The following is a 16,954-nucleotide window of genomic DNA, read 5'->3' as shown; positions in this document are numbered from 1 at the left end:
CAGGATTGCCTCAAACTCACTATGTGGCCTAGGCTGGTCTCAAACTCACATTCCTCCCGTCTTAACCTCCTATTTGTTAGAATCACAGCAATACACACACACACACACTCTCTCTCTCTCTCTCTCTCTCTCTCTCTCTCTCTCTCTCTCTCTCGCTCACTCGTTTTATCTATCTATCTATCTGCCAGTATAACTTGTAGAAACTGATTGTTTTCATTTTCAGGATTATTTACTACCACAAAAACTTTATGAAAATTTAATAGAACACTTTATAATTTTTTCTACTTCCCTTGCCCTCCTAAAGAAAAATGGGCAATATTAAAGCTTGATAATTCAAAATCTACATTTTAAAAAGGAATGAGAAATGTACTGAGCAATAATACAAGTGTCTTCTAAAGTATCTCTTTTTCCTTAAGTGTCTGATTCCAACTCTCACTTGTGCCCATTTCTCCCACCCCCTGGCTGACATGCATATATATTCACATGCCTTTGAGCTCATGTGCATGAACACTTTCATAAATGTGTACATGCCCAAACATATACATACATACACACAAAGTAAATGAATTTTTAAAGTGTATTAATATGTGTTTATCTATGTGTTATGAATGTATGCATGCCTACAGAGACCAGAAGAGAACTTCAAAAGCCTTCAGAGCTGAAGTTAAAGAAAGCAAACTCAGGTCCACTGGAAGACCAAGAAGAGGGTAACCTTATACAGAAACTCTCCTATCCCTCAAACTCTTCATAGCCTTGTTTTCCTTTTCCTTTTTTTTTTAAATTTATTTATTTATTATATATACAGTGTTCTGCCTGCATGTATGCCTGCAGGTCAGAAGAGGGTACCAGATCTCATTACAGATGGTTGTGAGTCACCATGTGGTCTCTGGGAATTGAACCTCTGAGCCATCTCTCCAGCCCCTCCTTTTCCTCTTTTAAGAAATCAACTTTGAAGAAGGAAGTTTTCCCAGAATTAAATCCACTGTACTTCATTTTAATATATTTTTAAATGACTAATTTTAAGAGAACCAGGTATATTTAAGAATGCTTACTTAATGCCACCATGTAAATAAATTCTAGATTCAAAACTTGCTTCCAATGAAGTAGACAAAGAGTTGGCAACTACGTTCACTATTCAATAGAGCTACCAAAAGGTCACTAAATGGCCACAACTTTATGACTAACTTATAATAATTAGGCAGCAGGGCTCAGTGTACTAACTGGAATGAAGCTCTAGATCAATTTAATGTGTGCCTGTGGACACATCACTCCGCATCTTTGCATCTGCTTCTTCAACCATAAAAAGAGAAAAACGCTGCTGATCTGCCTGCCTGGGGGGTGGGTGTTCTAAGAAAGAACTAATGACTACAGAACTTAAAACATTATAGAATCAGAGTGTTAAGGAATCCCTTTAAACCATATACTCTGGACCTAAAGCATTCATCTGCTGGGGTCACTGTCCACACTGGTCAGTCCCAAAATTAACCTTTCAAAAATACATGAAAGATCTCAAGAACAACCAGAAGTTTTATTTGTTTTGTAGGTACTGGAGCTCTAACATAGGGCAAGCTCCCTACAACTGAGCTATACCAATGGGTACTCCCTTTTTTTATGAGACAAATGTCTGGCTATACTTGAGATCCTCCTGCCTCAGTTTCTCAAGTGTTGGTGCACTTGTAACTAACTATACTAGGCTCAACCAGAGACTTTTGAGAAGTGGTCATCCAACAAAAGGGCCTTCTCTGTTAATCTTCATGGCTTACCTTAGGGACAATCCCTTACAATTAGACTTCATTAGCAGCAACTGCAAAATCACTTCACAAGGCTGTTAAGACTCTGTACACATTATAGGTCCTGAAAGACTGTTCGCCTCCTAGAAGCACTAGACATTCAAATCAACTAACAAATGCCAAACACCACTCAAGTCATGCCTTCATAGTAGTCCCTGTATGTTATTTGGTAAAAAAGAAAATGACACGCTGAACGCAAATAAAACCTTGCTGAAGTCATTAAAAAGAATGACAGATCTGGAGGCAAGTGGATCTCTCTGAGTTTGAGGCCAGCCTGGTCTACAAAGTGAGTTCCAGGACAGCCAGGGCTGTTTCTCAGAGAAACTCTATCTCAAAAACAAAACAAGACAGATCTGAATGAGGCTGCCTGTGATGTTACACGGACACATGGAAGATAGAGGTAAGTTATCATCCTTGGCTACAAAGGGAGTTTGAGTATACAAGACCTGAGTTATACAAGTCTTTGTCTCAAAATAACAGAAGGCCAGTTAGGAAGCTTCAGCAGGTAAAAGCACTTACCACGTGAGTAAAAGCACTTACCCTGGAAATCACACAGTGGAAGAGAGGAAAAGACTCTGCAAAGTTGTTCTCTGACTCGATATACTCTTCCCCCACACACATACAAACATAATAAGCAAACTAACTAACTAGAAAGCGTGTTGTAGTCAGAAACTATTCGCCGCTTCCCAGTAAATATATGTCCCCTTTCTCCTAACTCGGGCCGCACTGCTCCAGCACAGCCTGGACTAGAGTTCAAGCGGGGAAGAGGGTTAAAAGGGGGTGGAGGGGAGTAGAGCACAGTTCTTCCACCACTCAACACTGTCTTGTAGAATTTAAACCATAAAACCAAAACCAAATAGTCAAATTTGGCAGCTCATGTCTTTAATCCCAGCACTCAGAAGGCAGAGGCAAATGAATCTCTGAGTTCAAGACTAGCCTGGTCTACAGAGTGTGTTCCAGGACAACCAGAGCTACACAGAGAAACCCTGTTTTTAAAAACTATATGCTATGTAGTAACCACTATTATTACATTTAGTCACTCCCAACAAGCCCTTAGGATGACTACTATAACTAACTTCACATGTGGATGCTAGCTATCTCAGAAACTGTATACAACATGGTAAACAGAAGTTACAACTTAATCCCAAAAAGTCCTAATAACTCCTCACTATACTAGTTTACAGAGCAGTTCATGCTCCCAACAGACTAGCACAGCTACCACATGTACTGGCCTCTCTGCACCTCATCAAGGACTCCGTACAGTAGTTTCAATGTACTTTTCACTAAATATATCTACAACCTTGTTGAACAGTGATTTTTTTATCCCCATTTTGCAAAAAATATGAATTTACCTTCAACTCAAAAAACTGTACCTAAATTTCAACCTAAATTTCAGCAATCAATAAAGGATAGAAGATTTCTCTGTGTCCTAGCTATATACCTTTAGTGACTAACACCACTAACTGGGCATTTTTTAAAAGTCATCTTACCTATCAGTGTAAGTAAATCTTTTTCTCTGTATATCTTTTGCTGAAAGGTTCAATAGTTTCAAATGTTCATTTCTGCTACAGAAGTGATTACATTTTCTCTTTTATTTTTTTTTCCAAAAGAAAAATTTATTATGTACATTGCAGGAAAGCAGTCAGCTGGGCAGAAGCTAGAGTACCGCTAAGAGCCAAAAGCATTATTTTCAATGAAGCTTATTAAGTAGTCATCAATGACTAAAAGAAATAGTGTTCTGAAGTCAAATGTTTCCAAACCTGGGCCTACAGGTACAGCTTAGTGGTAGAGTACCTGTATGCACAAGACCTTGGGTTTGACCTGCCACCACAGCACGCTGTTGCGTTTATTTATCTAAGTTATTCTATTACCGATAAAAACTCAGGAGTCAGATATTGGGGTGAAAATCTGATAGATCAAAGAAGTGGTGGAGGAGAAACCAGCTGACCTACTCACCACACTTCCCAGACCAAAGAGACCTTGATATTTCTTTCTCTTTCTTTTTTTTTTTTTTTTTTTTTTTTGAGACCTTGATATTTCTAAGTCCCTTCATACTCCTTCCTGGGTGTCTTCTCTATGTGCATTCCTGGGTTCTCTATGGCTAATTCTAGTCAGCTAGTCTCTGGCTCCACTCTAGGACTCAAGTATAACTTTATTAACACAATCTCGGGGTATCAGTGAGATCAAATATCCTGAAACAGTACTCATTCCACACACACATACACACACAAACAAAGAATATTAAACTTTGGATACAAATTACAGACCTGGGTCAGGGATATGTCTCAGTGGGTAATAGTACTAGCCATTCAAGCCTGGTAACCTGAGGTCATTTTCCACAACCCGCATAACAAGTGGATGTGAGAGTACATTTGTTTCCAGCACTCCTGTGGCAAGATGGGAGGCAGAGAAGGGAGAAACAAGAGAGGCCCTTCTTCAACAAGACGGAGCACCGAGTTGTTCTCTGACTTCCCTAATGTGCAGTGTGTGTACACTTATACACATTAAACATAAACAGAATTTTTTTAATACACAGAGAAATTTTTCAACTAAAAAGTTGTTTTAAAAGAATAGTAACAGCTGGGCGGTGGTGGCGCACACCTTTAATCCCAGCACTCGGGAGGCAGAGGCAGGCGGATCTCTGTGAGTTCAAGACCAGCCTGGTCTACAAGAGCTAGTTCCAGGACAGGCTCCAAAACCACAGAGAAACCCTGTCTCGAAAAACCAAAAAAAAAAAAAAAAAAAAAAAAAAAAAAAAAAAGACAAAAGAATAGTAACAGAACATTTATACAGTAATTCAAATATCCTAAACTTACACTACCAAAGTTCTCAAACTAGAATTTAGAATACAAGTCAAGGCATGCTGGCACTTACATGCAGCACTTAGGCTGAGGCAGGAGGACCACAAATGTGAAGTCAGTCTAGGCTACACGATGGGAGAGAAAGTATCTTAAGTAAGAAGTCTGTCTAGAGCAGTTCACAACCTGCAGGTCACAACCCCTTTACGGACTGAACAACCCTTCCACAGGTGTCTCCTAAGACCATCAGAAAACACAGATATTTACATTCATAACAGTAACAAAATTAGAATTATAAAGTAGCAATGAAAGTATTTTCATGGCTAGGGGTCACCACACATGAGGAATGTCTGTATTCAAGGGTCACAACTTTAGGAAGGTTGAGAAGCACTGATCTAAAGGGTATGTCCAATCAATGATCCAACACAAAATCATAAACTTAACTTAAAACACTGAAATTGGGACTGGTGAGGTGGCTCAGTAAGACACTTGCTGCCCTGAAATTGGGACTGGTGAGGTGGCTCAGTAAGACACTTGCTGCCAAACTTGATGACCTGAGTTCCATCCTGAAACCCAGAGGGGAGAAGCAGAGAATTAACTCCTACAAGTTGCCCTCTGACATCTGTATACACATAACGGCACATTCAACCACCACAGACAAATATACACACACACAAAATAAAAAGAATACAATAGGTTTTTGCATTTTTTTTTTTTTTTGTAAATTGATTGCAGGTTCTCAAGTGTGAACCTTACAGATGACTCTGTGTCAACATCAAAAGGTTGGAAACTCTTGGGTACATTATAAAATATGTGTTACACGTCCAAGACACACTGTAACCTGACACTTAGAGCAGTATAAGACTTAACACAGAATTATCTTTTTCTTAAATGATGCCTAATTTATAATAGAAGGGTGATACAGATCATTTCCTATTAGACTTTGATCTTTACAAATCAATAATAATGGAACAGAAATGAAACCTCTCAACCTCCTTACCCCCAAATACTAAAGTTAACCTCAAAAAATACCGCACCACTCAAGGTAATGCCTTGCTTCATATTGATCTCCAACTGTATCATGAATCAATATGTAATCATAGGCAGTATTCTGTGAAAACTCATTAGAACAAATGAATGACTACAAAGTGTGAGGGCAAACATACATTAACTTGTATACATATGCTTCAAAATCACACTTGAAAATTTCCAGTGACTTTTGAAATTATTTCATGAAGGCTAGAGAAACGGCTCAGCAGGTAAAAGCACTACTCCTGTGGAGGATCCAGGTTCAATTCCTAGCACTCACACTGTGACTCACAACCATCTCTAACTTCCAGGGAATCAAACAGCTGCTTCTGGTCTGAGGACACCAGGTGTGACTGCAAGCATGCATGTATGCAAAATACTCATACACAATCATAAAAACTTTTAATTACTTTATGAAATATTCTCATGAAATCCCAGATTAATTTTAATTAAACTTAACTTGTAAAACACAGATTTGGGGAAATCCTAAGTGCAAATATGGGGCTGAAGAAATAGATTCACGTTAAGCACATTTGCCGCTCTTGCAAAAGACTACAAGAGACCAGTTCTTAGCACCCAATCAAACCATGTCAGGAAGCTCATAATTACCTGTAACTTTAGCCCCAGGAGAACCAACATTATTTTCTGGCCTTTGCAGGCATCCTAAACATGTACACACACGCGCACGCGTGTGTCACTTGTGTGTGAACGTATGTATTTTATGTAAATGTTTTAGAAATAATGGAATAAAATCATGTTGTGACTAGCAGTGATATGAACAAATAAAACTAGAATATGAGTACTGACATGTGGTTGTCTGTCCTTAATGGTAAGAAGAGTGCAGTCTCTTGAACAGATGAGCAGTTAACAGACAGCTATGCCTAACTGTCCTGCCAGTTCCTGTCCTCTGGAAAATACATAATATGACATTCAATTCTGTGTGACTCTGAGGAAAGGAGAGGCTTACAGACCCCTAACGCCCACCCATGCTTGTACTTTCTAAATATAAGCATGCACTGATTAAAGACTGCTAGGACTCAGCCCAGAGTGAAGTGAGGAAAAAGAGTGCTATTTTATTTGTTTTGTTTTGTTTTTTTCTTTTTAGGGTGAGACATGGTCTCACCATAGCCCAAACTGGCCTCAAGCTCACAACAATTGTCTTCCACCATACACCGGGCAAGTATTACCATGAGCACTTCCTCTTTTTCATCTTTTATTATGCCTCTTGTTTCTATAATCAATTAAAAAATACAATCCTCAGGATAGCTGACTGAGCTCCTGAAATAAGGTTTCTTGGTCTATGCAAACTAGCTTTTTCTTATTTTCATTTTATGCATCTGGTTTTTATACTCAAGTAAGCTGTTCATCAATTTGCATAAACTCATCACCCTACTTTCCCCAAATCTGAACACTATCTTCAATTTTAGTATGAAAATGATCAGATTTCTTAAAAGTATACTATTTTTCATAGGAAATCTCAATATCATTGCCATTTAAAAGAGAAATTTAATAACTCTAAATTAAACATTCCAATTAGTACATCAAATGGACTATACTGCCTGTATAAAGGCAATAGATATTCTTTCATTTTCGTGTAAATCATTTATATGAAACTATTTCAATCATCTGGGAACAAAAGCTAACTCATTTTTATGTTTTGTTCTCTGTCCATCATGTTCAAAGGAGGCTATAAGTCAAAAATGTATTAGTGGCCTATTTTCATTAACATTTTCCTTTGTCTTCCTCAAGTTACAAGCTGAAACTGCTACTTTGCACTTAGGTAATAAAAATCTCAAATTAATTATTACAGCATTCCATATTTTGCAAGAATCTACATCTCCCATATTCTACAATCATTTATCTGTTAACTATTAAAAGAATGAAAGATAAGAATGGTGACACACACCTTTAATCCCAGCACAAGAGGCAGACACAAGGTAGCTCTGTAGACATCAACTTTCACAGAATAGTGGAATACTAGCACATACTTCTAGTGAAGTTAAAACTGTCCAGAAGAGTCACTATTCTGTCCCATGATAGCAGAGAGAGGACAGTATGTGTCCTCTTCAGAAATTTGTTGTTGCAAAGTGTGGTAGCACACAGCTGTTTAGTTTCCACATGGCCACTCACAACCACCTGTGACTCCAACTCCAAGAGAGCTGACACCCTCTTCAAGTCTCTGCAGGTACATACATGTAAACATTCATACACATAAAATAATTTTTTTTTAAAAAAGGGAGGTGGGATCATGGTGATACACCACCTTTAATCTTAGCACTTCAGAGGCACAGTCTGGCAAATTAAAGTTTCAAGGCCATTCAGGTCTACATAGTGAGTTCTATGCTAGCCAAGGCTACACAAAGTAAAACCCTGTCTCAAAAATAAAACACACTTAAAATAAAAATAAAAGGAAAGAAAAATGCTGAAAAGCAAAACAACACATCTTTTGTGAAAATTTGTAACTACAACCACCTCATGTACACAATGTACTCCACGATGTCTCCTTAGACCAAGTTTTTCAACAAGACTGTGTTCAGGGGCTGGAGAGATGGCTCAGAGGTTAAGAGCACTTACTGCTCTTCCAGAGGTTCTGAGTTCAATTCCCAGCAACCACATGGTGGCTCACAACCATCTGTAATGAGATCTGGTGCCCTCTTCTGGCCTGCAAGTATACTTGCAAGCAGAACACTGTATATGTAATAAATAAATAAATCTTTAAAAAAAAAAAAGAATGTGTTCAAAGACACCAGTCTTAGGTGCAGGACTGACTGGAAATCAGGATCAAGTTCCCAGAGAGTATTAAGCTGAGCAAGAACAAACAGTTCTTTCAAAAGTTTCAATCTTGCCGGGCGATGGTGGCGCACGCCTTTAATCCCAGCACTCGGGAGGCAGAGGCAGGCGGATCTCTGTGAGTTCGAGACCAGCCTGGTCTACAGAGGTAGTTCCAGGACAGGCTCCAAAGCCACAGAGAAACCCTGTCTCGAAAAACAAAAAAAAAAAAAAAAAAAAAAGTTTCAATCTTACATGATTTTTGGTCATTAAAAAATAGAGGAACTGATTGGGCAGTAGATGATGGCACAAGTCATAAACAATCCCACACCAGTTTGGAATTGTGATTAATAGGGTGGTATTTATTTAAAGGGGAATAAACTTACAGATCACCGTCCCAGACAACAGCCCTCTGCGCACGCAATTAGGAAGAAGTCTAGTCGCCGGAACCAGAGCAGGAAGTAAAGAGAGAGAGGAGGGAAGTAGCCGCTTTTTTTAAAGGGAAAGAGACCATGCCCCAATGGGCTGGTATCTCGGCGGCTATTGGCTGGAGGAGCGGAAGGACCTCCCGCAACACCTCCCCCTTTTGTTTAAGTAAGAGAGTTCTAAATCTACTATGAAATTATATACAATAAGTACAAATATCCTATTCTAACTAGCTTAGGTCTTATATAATAAATAGCTTGGCTAAGTCATGAGTCGAAAGTAACTACATTTATATAGTCTTCAACCCCATCGAAGATCTGAGAAGGGAAATAATGTTACCTGAGTAATTAGGAAGTGCAATCAAACAACTTCCAAAACATGCAACAAATCACAGAGACAACTAGCTACCTGGGCAATCACCCAAGGTCACGTTTGCAGCATTGAAGCAACCAACTTTGGCTAAGGCCTAGCATAACTGACACACCATATTCAAAGGCAAGAAACTTGTCAAAACTATCTTACCCTGTCTTGGCAGGATATGACAGTCCTGTTTTCTCCATTCACAGATACTCTATTTCTGTCAGTGGTTGAGGTATGGGCATTTCTTTACCCAAAGGCCAGTTCAGCCAAGAAGAAAGGCTCCAGGTGGAGTGTCTTTGGTGCTCAACATTCTCTCGGGAATAGAGCGGTGTTGCCAGGAGAAATTGTGTCTCACTACCACAAAACTCTGAGTTAGATTAAAGGCCATTTTCTACAGCTCTTTGAAGAGGTTGAAGATTATCTATCTATACTGAGTATAATCTCTATGTATCTAAAGAACCTGATTTGGTGGCACACGCCTTTAATCCCAGTACTCGAGAGGCAGAGGCAGGCGGGTCTCTGTAATTTCAATGCTAGCCTGGTCTACAGAGCTAACTCCCAGACAGATAAGGTTCTTACACAGAGAAACCTATCTTGGGAAAAAAAAACAAAAACAAAAAACAAAACAGAGGAACTGGACATCCAGGTCAACTGGCAGAGTGCTTGCCTGTCATTAATGAGCCCAGGGTTCAAAACCCAGTACTGCATAGTTAACAGAGATGGGTGATGTGGTGCATGTCTGTGATCACAGCATGAGAAAGCTGGAAGCAGGAAGATTAGGAATTCTAAGCCATCATCAGCTACATGGCAAATTGAAACCCAACCTGAGATACGTGAGACCCCATCTCTCAAAAAATAAAAAAATACTAGTAATAATAATAAAGTAGTAATAATAACAACAGTAGCAATAGCAACAACAGTAGCAAAATGACAACCTGTGGCTGCCCAGTGCACTATCAACATATTGAGATGCTCAGAGGTGGATGGGGGGGTGTGCTATAAAAACTCGGCACACACAAAAAAAATTTCACCACAAATCAAAGTTTTTAACTCTACACTAAAGAGTGATTACGCATGACATGTCTGTAGTTTATTTCAAGCCATATTTCAAAGCAACATGAGATTTTTTCTGCTAGCACAGAATATAAATGTTTACTTCCAAATGCAGCCATCATTTTACCATCATCCTTTAATAAAATAACTTAATCTCCGAAGGCTCCTATCCTCCCCTCTGCTACTAGCATTTTCCACAGCAGTCAGTGACCCTTTAGAACAAAATCAAACTCCACCGCTCTGCAGTGGGATTGCACCACTTCTCTGTAAGACCTGCAATGTTCCCTATTTCCACAGCAGTGAGAGCCAGAGTCCTCAAAATACCTCCCAGGTTCTAGGAGGGCCTGCAGTGCTCTGCCCTACCATATCCCTTTACCCTATCCCTTCCTACTGCCTTCCATCCTTGTTCCATACCAGCTATCCTGACCTCTAGTGCTTTGAGACCTGGCCAGTCACAGGGCCAAAAATGAGCATTCAAGAACCTGCCCAGGGCTGGAGAGATGGCTCAGCGGTTAAGAGCACTGCCTGCTCTTCCAAAGGTCCTGAGTTCAATTCCTGGCAACCACATGGTGGCTCACAACCATCTGTAATGAGGTCTGGTGCCCTCTTCTGGCCTGCAGGCACATACACTGACAGAATATTGTATACATTATAAATAAATAAATATTTAAAAAAAAAAAAAAAGAACCTGCCCAAATTTCTTCTCAGCCCACCACAACCCCTGAATTCTTCACCCTTATCCGATCCAGTCCTTTCCTTATTCCCATGCTATCTCTCCCTTAAAGCACTAATTTACTGTATACACTCCTTTTTGATAGTGAGCATATCTTAACATGTGGGATCCACAGATCCAGGAATTTCTACCTGTTTGATTCACTGATATATCCTAAAACAGCTAGACCAGAGACTAGCACACAATAGCATTCAATAAATGATGAGTGAATTTTTTAAGTCTCCAGAGTCTTAATGGCCACTTGTCACAACACAAATACCTAAAGATAAATACTCAGCATTCAATAGGTTATCACAAGCCATACCCCCTGAAAACGAAAAGGTTCACTCCTAGGAGTCAACACACTGAAAAATAAATATTCACTGGGCTATTAAGATCCCTCTGCAGATAAAGGCACTTGACACTAAGCCTGAATTTTATGCCTGGAACCCCACATGGTGGAAAGAGAGAACACAGTCCCACAAGTTGATTTCTGACCTCTAACATGCAAACTATGGTGTGCATGCCCACACACAAAAAATAAATTTAAAATGTAATAGAAATTTTAATGTATACATATTTATGTTCAAATAAACACATATGAATAGGCACATCTATGGATGTTCGTCATGGGATACATGTATGAAAACAGAAAATAAATGTTACAAATTTTTAAATAAGAACATTTTTAGCAGGGTGGTGGTGACAGACACAAGCCTTTAAACTCATCACTAGAGGCAGAGGCAGCTCTCTATGAGTTCCCAGACAGCCTGGTCTCCAAAGTTAGTTCCAGAACACTTAGGCTACACAAAGAAAACTGTTTCGATAAACCGAAAAAAAAAATTAAACTTTCAAAGGTAAATTTATAGTTTGCAAATTATATCTCACATTTTAAAATGAAAAAAAATCAAAATAACTGATAGATTGTTGAGCTCAATACTCCTACTCACGAGGACAGACTAGGAGTTGGGAATACCTTTTTGGGTGTAGTCAATCTGAGAAGTTACATGTACTGACTACATAAAGCAAAGAATGTTAAGTGGAGGGCAGGTGTCTCAGGAGCGGCTCATATTAACAGCAACAGGGAAAACATTCACCTTCCATCTAACATTTCTAATTCAATCAGCTCCATCTTCAATACTTTGGTTTTTCCTTCACTCTCTCCCAAACTCCCAGCTGACAGCTCTCTACTTCACTCTTACTCTCCTTACACCAGTTACTGTTCCGGCCCGAAAATATGTACCACATCACTTCACTCTGTAGTTCAAGACCCTCAAAAGACTTCAGGGCTCCATCAGTTCATTCGTTTACTCTAACAGAATACACAGGGGTGGGTATTATAAAGTTACAAAACTTAGCCAGGCGGTGGTAGTGCACACCTTCCATCCCAGCACTTGGGAGGCTAAGGCAGGTGGATCTCTATGAGTTTGAGGCCACCCTGGTCTACAGCGTGAGTCCCAGGATAACCAGGGCTACACAGAAAAAGAAAAAAGAAACAAAACAAAAAGTTACAAAACTTAAAAGTTAAAAACTGCAAACTTATCACAGTTTTTGGAGACTGAAAATTCCAAGTCAGGCAGTCCCATGTATTCAGCCACTGGTGAGGGCCAAATGAGAGCTGGGAAAATGAAAGTACAAAGGCTGGTGACCTGAGTTTTATTCTCAGAACCCATACAGAGAAAAAGATATCCACTACACCAAGTTGTCTTCTGCAACGTTCACTCTGGCACAGAAGTGTGCACGCGCACACGCACATATACACACAGTCTCTCTTTCTCTAATTTCCTTAAAATTAATTTTTAAAGTTTCATGAGGCTTGCACGTGAGTACCTGTTCATGTGTGCATGTGTATGGGTGCACATGCACTTGGGTGCATGCACACAGGTCAAAAATTATCATCAGGTGCCTTCTTCCATCACTATCTATCTTTAAAAAATATATTACATTTATTTATTTTGTGTGTGGTTAGGAGAGGAACATACATATGTGGAAACCAGAAGGTTTACTAGGATCAAACTCAGGTTGCCAGCCTTGGCAGCAAGCTGAGCCATCTTGCCAGCCCCTCTCCATCTTTTCTTTTTTAAGCAGTGTCTCTCTCTGAACCTGGAGCACAGCAATTCAATTTGACTGGACTGGCTAGCCCACAAGCCCCAGCAGCTCTTCCGTCTAGTGCCACATTCAAATTTTACATGGTTGCTGGGGTCCAATTCAGATGCCTCATGCTTGTACAACTCAGTGTGTGAACTAAGTCATGTCTCCAGACCCCTCACATAGCACTTCAAGAAATTTTCAGGGCCGGGCGGTGGTGACGCACGCCTTTAATCCCAGCACTCGGGAGGCAGAGGCAGGCGGATCTCTGTGAGTTCGAGACCAGCCTGATCTGTAAGAGCTAGTTCCAGGACAGGAACCAAAAGCTACGGAGAAACCCTGTCTCGAAAAACCAAAAAAAAAAGAAATTTTCAGACTAGAACTGTAACTCAATGGTACAGTACTTGCTTACATGTATGAGACCCTGGCGGCTTCAACCTCATCACCTCGAAGGGAAGGGAAGAGAGGTTCCCTCCTTCATCTTCATCACCTCGAAGGGAAGGGAAGAGAGGTTCCCTCCTTCATCTTCATCACCTCGAAGGGAAGGGAAGGGAAGAGAGGTTCCCTCCTTCATCTTCTGTCACTGTTCTTCTAGTCTCACCTCAGCACAAGTGCTGCTGTTTAACTTTGAGATAAGATCTCATTAAATCATTCAGGCCAGCCTTGAGCTTACTCTGTAACCTAGACAGTACTGAATTTGCCATTCTCCTGCCAGGGTCTCCAAAGTAGGTGGGATAACAGGCCTGGCAACACACCCAGCTGCAACAAACCTAAGTTTCCATATATACCACCCTGCTTTGTTCCTTTCTGCCCAGTGTCTGTTCCCTTGTATCTGAAATGCTTTTCCCTTTCTTTAACACTCACCACTGACGTCCACTATCCCAGAAAACTTTCCATGACTCTCACTTAGCTGTCCTTCCACAGTATGTACTGCAATGGTCACATGGTGGAACAAATACTCTGAAAGTGCTTTAGTTTTAAGTGTCTTCTACTACACTGAGAGCAAGCCAAATTGCTGATGCTACCTCACCACACTGGCTGACACATGGAAGTAGTTCTTAAATGATGATTTATTTCAAAGAAAAAAAAGAAAAAGAAAAAAGCCAAAGCAGAAAAGGAAGCAAATGAAAAGGAGGAAAAGAAAGAGTATGCATGCATACCCAGAACCGAAAAGAGGGCACTTACAACCAGTGTGTCTGCATGGTCTAGGCCAGTACTCACTGAGAGACAAGTATACATATGAAAAAGCCCAGACTCTGTAGAGCATCTAAATCACTCATTCCCTAAACATTCTTATGTCTAAGCCACACAAGTCCACTACTTCACTCTACAACTTACTACAGTATATTAAGAATGTTGGTTACGTGCACAGTATAAAAAGGAGAAACACTTTAGTTACAAAAAAAGTAGGCATCAATTTGATGTAAGTAACTGTAATTTCCATAGCCCATCTCCTAATGTTATCACATTAATGTTGAAAAGTCTATCAACCAAAAGTATGAAAAACAGAAGGGCTATTGAGATGGTCAGCAGGTAAGGGCCCTTACTGTGGGGCCTTTTGACCAATCCTAAGAACCCATTTGGTGGAAATCAAAACTCAACTTCCATAAACTGTTCTCTGACCTCATGCAAGTGTACACGCATACAAATAAATAAATGTTAACATATTTGTCAAAAAGAAAAAACAAGAGGACACCAGGAACTCCTACCTAATAACAGTGTCCACAGCAACAGTCACATCAATCCTAAAGCAGGCTGCTTTTATGTGACAAAGTCACAGTTCTCACAAACAGACTGCAAAAACATTCTTCAGACAGAGCACACTAGTAATGACCAGATTTTGTGTAAATTAATTTTTGAAGGTTATACCATAAGAAAACTGCTTCAAAAAGCCAGCTAACATTTAAAATAGCATATAGACTTTTCTACATTTAATGACTTTAGGCAAAGACCAAAGAATATCATTACCTCAATACACTGCCACAATAAAATTTCTAGTGTCACTATTAATAAATGTCACTAATAATAATTCAAACTTTAAAAGGCTTGCTTCAAAGATTCAACAAACAGCATAAAATCACTCTATGGCTCAAATGTTGTTCACACACATACACACATACAAGCTAAATTCACACACAAAATTGGGCCTGACATATTCAACACTGAATACCTTTTCTTCATTTTATATTGTTTCTTTGGTAGTCACATTTATGCACCCCAGGCTGGCCTCAAATTCACAAAGATCTACCTGCCTCTACCTCCTACATGCTACAATTTAAGGTATTGCCATCTTTATTTTAAAGATTTATCTTTATTTATGTGCATGTGTATGTAGAGAACAGAAGTGGGGGAGTGATGAGGTGGCTGTAAAGAAAGTACAGGTGCTGGGCACTCAGCTCCCACGAGGAAGGGCAGCAGGCTCCTAAACACTGGTCCATCTCTCAGGCACTCAGGAAGAATTTGTCTTTTACACATTAGAAATTAAATTGTAAAAAGTAAGATTTTAATACTAGCAATTAATAATAGAGTCCCCAAAATTCCCTAAACTAAAACCAAAAAGTTCTTGATAAAGTTGAAAATGTTTTAACAACTTTTTTAAAACACTTCTAATAGTAAGTACCTTTACTTTAAAGATAGTAACATATCCCCCAAAATACTGCATTTGTCTAATACCATGAAACTTTTAAGGCTAAAGTTTCCAGAATACTTTCTTTTCATTTCTATTTTGATTGCTTATTGGAAACAGTTTCATGTGGCCTTGGCTGGCTCAATGGCTAGATTAGGTCATAGCTGACTGTGTATCCCAGGCTGGCCTTGAACTACTGACCCTCCTTCCACTGCTGGGATTAATATGCATGCACCTCAAACGGAGCTGCTCTTTTCCTTTCTCTTCTCTTCTTTTGTTTTTTTTTTAAACATGAAAAGGGATAAAGAGAAAAATCTACATCTTCTACACATTCTAAAATGTGTCAGGCATTACAATGGGAACTGTGACAGATTACAACATTCCGAAAATGTATTCATCTTCCAAATATATTATACATGTTATCAGTCAAATTAAAATTTTTTCCTCAAGTTTTCATCCAACAGCAAAGCAGTTCCATACTTTCCTAAAAAGCTCACTGTTCTTACTGTTTTCAGAGTTATGCATCTGTGACTAACAAAGGGTTTCGTCTCTGACAGGTCACTGGCTGTTTTCATTCACACGAGCCCTAAACAGAGTCCTAAACTCAAAAAGAAAAAGCCTTTAATAATGGGCTATATACAACAGGCAAATAGTTAAGTAGCAAGAGCATTTGCATTTGTCTATAAACAGAATAAACAGAAGCTTTTGGAACTTTACCCACTTGCAGTCCTACAAAAGCAATTTTCACTCTGGAAACAAGTGAAATTAATAAAAAAAAAAAAAGAAAAAAGAAAAAGAAGAAAAAGAAATCTAAAAGAACTGTGAAAAGTTGATGCTATTCACATTCTAACATGCTACTGGTTACTGTTAATACTGTGATACCGTTAAACACACACTACTACCATTTTCAAGCATATCTGAATTTGTAATGAATTTAAAGAAAACAAATTCTAGCATCAAAATTCCATCAGTTAAATCTAGATATATTAAATAGCCACCAAAGTCTTTCATACCAGTGTAATTTTAAAAACTTTACAAATTCCATAAAATGACAAACACCACCTCTACTTTTTTTATTGCTCTGATTTATTCCACCAATAAAAAACTACTTCGACACGTATCTCAGAAGCTATTCTGCAGTCAACATGTTTACTTCAGAGGAACCTGGCCATCAGTTTTCCACACTACACACCATAGCAGAGCACGTGACAACTCCAAGACCCAGAACACCAACATAAAGAAAAACGAAGCACACAACCCTAACTCCCTGCGATACAAGTGCAACAGGCCAAATCGGATCTCT

The 16,954-nt window shown here is 39.2% G+C and overlaps 1 protein-coding gene across 4 annotated transcripts in view; it reads right to left on the bottom strand.

The window, feature by feature from the left end:
* Arid4b (AT-rich interaction domain 4B) overlaps positions 1-16,954 on the bottom strand; it is a 123,221-nt gene that overhangs the window by 104,736 nt on the left and 1,531 nt on the right. The gene's annotated exons all lie outside the window — the stretch shown is intronic.

This window comes from Chionomys nivalis, chromosome 13 (assembly GCF_950005125.1).
Source record: "Chionomys nivalis chromosome 13, mChiNiv1.1, whole genome shotgun sequence".
Classification (NCBI taxonomy): Eukaryota; Metazoa; Chordata; class Mammalia; order Rodentia; family Cricetidae; genus Chionomys; species Chionomys nivalis.
The sequence above is the reverse complement of the archived record's forward strand: the minus strand, read 5'-3'. Positions and strand labels throughout refer to the sequence as shown.